Below are 3,351 nucleotides of genomic sequence, written 5' to 3' on the forward strand. Positions count from 1 at the left end.
TACAGTACAGTCTACAGTACAGTAGTCTACAGTACAGTCTCCTGGATGATGTAGAAAAGATTCCGTTTTCATTCAGTTTTTTGTCGACCAGGGTCTCGTCTTGTCTTTGGTTTTCTATGGTAACAATGGAACCAGTTCTGGACGTATCTTTCACCTTGTACCCTGGTACTGATCCTGGTATTGATCCTGGTACTGATCCTGGTACCAGATCCTGGTACTGATCTGGTACTGATCCTGGTACTGATCCTGGTACATCTGTGGCTGGAGAACACCATTAGAAATTAAATCACCCAACATGTTCCACAGGACTCACTACCTGCCTCCGCTCTCCCCCCCCCCTCTCCTCCCCCCTCCCCTCTCCTCCCCCCCCCCCTCTCCTCCCCCCCCCCCTCTCCTCCCCCCTCACCTCTCCTCCCCCCTCACCTCTCCTCCCCCCTCACCTCTCCTCCCCCTTTCTGTCTCCAACTGGCACCCGTCTGCTGTGAATGAACCATGTTGGATGATAAGGTTGGATGGATGGATCGATGGACGGACAGTTTGATGGATGGTTGGATGAGTGGACGGATGGATGATGAATGGATGGACAGATGGATGAATGGATGGATGGATAAATGGATGGATGAATGGATGGATGAATGGATGGATGGATGATGAACAGCAGCAGCTGTAACTGGTAGAACAGGGAGAGAAGAGGAATTAGACTGGAGTAAGAGTCTCTCTCTCCTCTCTCTTTATCTCTCCCTCTCTCTCTTTATCTCTCTCTTTATCTCTCTCTTTATCTCTCCCTCTCTCTCTTTATCTCTCTCTTTATCTCTCTCTTTATCTCTCTCTCTCTGTATCTCTCTCTCTCGCTTTATCCCTCTCTCGCTCTTTATCCCTCTCTCTCTCTTTATCTCTTACACACTCTCACACACACAGACTTGTTTCGGGGTATACCCGTCAGTCCTCTCCTTTGTTGTTGTCTTATTGGTCGGTCTCTCTCTCTCTCTCTCTCTCTCTCTGTGTGTGTGCGTGTGTGTGTGTGTGTAGAGGATGCTACACGCAGTACCCTGGTAAGTCAGCTGCTGTCTCCCCTCCTCCTCCTCCTCCTCCTCCTCTTCCTCCCCCCTCCCCTCCCTCCTCTCTCCTTTTCTTCTTTTCTTCCTCCTTCTGTTTTTTTCCTCTTCTTTGAGCTCTCTCTCTCTCTCTCTCTCTCTCTCTCTGATGTTCTCCGTCGCCTGGGACACACTCCTCTCTCCACCTACTGTGCACATCCGCTACACCTCTCCCCCTCTCTCTCTCTCTCCCTCCCCTCTCCTCTGCGTGATTTCCCTCTCCTCTCTCTGTCTCTCTTGCGTTTCACCGTCTCCTCCTCCCGACTCTGTGACTCTCGCCATCACCAGCCTCCCTCTCTCTCTCTCTCTCTCTCTCTCTCTCTCTCTCCAGGCTGCGCCTCATTGGTGTGTCCTGATTCCCTTTTTCCATTAGGCTCCAGGCTCATTGGTCGCCTGCCTCCCAACCATTATCTCCACTCCTCCACCCCTCTGTCATCCTTTCTCCCGTCGCTCTCTCTCCGTCCCTCCTCCTCCTTCGTCTCTCATTCCCAGTCATCTCGCAAGTCGTAAAAATGATTTGCATGCAGGAGGAGAGCAGAACTTTGCAGTGAGCACAGTAAGTGATCTGGGGGAGAGAACGGAAGAGAGAGAGAGAGAGGGAGAGGGAGAGGGAGAGAGAGAGAAGTAAAGGAAAGACTGAAAAGGGAACACTAAGAGCATTCGAGGGAGCAGCAGGAAAAGTTTAAAGAGAAGACGGCGTTTGGTAGGTGACTGTTTCCTCTGACTGTTTCCTCTGACTGTTTCCTGTTTGGACCATGCTTTGACTGATTGAGAAGAGGTGTGTGTGTGTGTGTGTGTGTGTGTGTCTGTGACGGCAGGTGTGTGTGTGTTGTCATCACGGTGAGGTGTCGGTTCCATTCTGGTGTTCAAACATCACCGTTGTCTTTGTTTTGCTCGGTGGTGCCCTCTTCAGATTTGGACCAGACCTGGTTCAAACGGCTGATTTAAAAAAAAAAAAAAAACAATTTTAAAAAATGTGAGTTTTGAATTTGTTGACGCCGAAAAGTTCCAAATAGGAAAAGTTGTGTGAGTTTGGACTCGGTGTGGTCCTCGGCTGCAGCGCGGACTCTGGATCCTGATGACTCACTGATTTATCCTCGTCTTTATCATCGTCACAAATTCATTGTTTTCAATCACATCCATTTAAAAAAAAAAAAGTTTCCTGTTCTGTGAGGCTGTTGTCACCTGTGAGGACACACACACACACACACACACACACACACACACGTTGATGTCCGCTGCTGTCAGGAACCAGTTGTGAAGTTATGGAAATTGATGAGAAAACACCAAAGTTGGAGTGGACAGGATGTGGAGAAGGTTGGACTTCCTGTGGCCCAGCGCCGCTCGCTGTCATTCTACACCGTCTTTCTTTATTCTGTTGTGCAGCAGCAGTCGATGCAGATGTTGTTGTTTGTGTCTCTGCTGCTGCTGCTGCTGCTGCTGCTGCACGGGCAGCTTTGCTGCAGGATCTTTCTTCCTGTCAGGACAAAGTTGATCTTCGTACGTTAACCTGGTCCGTTTGGCCGCCGCGTCGCCACCTGCTGATGCGTTGAGCAGAAACATTACGATTTCTCTTCCAAACACTTTGGTTTGGAAGCTGAAGCCAAGTCAACACAAACCTATTGTGTTCCGTGGAGTTTCCGTCTCAGAGAGAGAGACCGCGCTTCCGGCGGCGGTTGGAACCCGCCGCCGCCGGTGAAGCCTCGTTCTCCAGGAAGTCCCCTCAGCTGCTGAGGCGAGCCGAGGACGGAGGTGTCCTACTTGTTACAGGGAGCCAAAAACACTGGCTGTCTGCGTGTGTGTGTGTGTGTGTGTGTGTGTGTGTGTGCGCGCTGCCTCTGTGTTCTGCCAAGCGAGCTGAGGACAGAGGAGAAATGTGAATGTGATGAAATTATGGAGGGAAGGTGAACTCCCCACGACTGACTGAGACCAGGACTGTGGAACCCCCCCCCCCACTGCCCCCCCCTTTTTTATTATTATTATTATTATTATGTTGTTATTAATAATACATATATATTCATATATGTATTTTTTTTTTAACCAAACCTAACTTCACATAAATTCAACAACAGTCTGATGTTTATTAAACGTTAACATTTTTAAAGCAAACTTAGAGACTTTGGGAATCACCAGCAGTTTTTACATCCTGGTTCCTGGTTTGGTTCCTGGTTTGGTTCCTGGTTCTGAATGTGCAGAGTAGATCCTAGCAGTGGAGTCTCCTGCAGACTGGTGGTGGTGGTGGTGGTGGAGGGGGGAG

General features: G+C 49.5%; 1 protein-coding gene across 3 annotated transcripts in view; it reads left to right on the forward strand.

Moving 5' to 3' along the window:
* Positions 1-3,351, forward strand: part of myt1lb (myelin transcription factor 1-like, b) — a 173,988-nt gene that overhangs the window by 49,108 nt on the left and 121,529 nt on the right. Inside the window, exon 1 of one of the 3 annotated variants that reach the window (XM_017034329.1) lies at positions 870-1,052. The exons of 1 other annotated variant lie outside the window; for it this stretch is intronic. The gene's annotated coding sequence lies outside the window, so the exon portion shown is untranslated. Of the gene's footprint in view, positions 1-869; positions 1,053-1,331; positions 1,798-3,351 lie in introns of those variants that run through there. One more of the 3 variants, XM_017034326.2, reaches the window with a different exon arrangement.

The sequence above is a fragment of the Cynoglossus semilaevis genome, chromosome 1 (assembly GCF_000523025.1).
Source record: "Cynoglossus semilaevis isolate Cse_v1.0 chromosome 1, Cse_v1.0, whole genome shotgun sequence".
NCBI lineage: Eukaryota > Metazoa > Chordata > Actinopteri > Pleuronectiformes > Cynoglossidae > Cynoglossus > Cynoglossus semilaevis.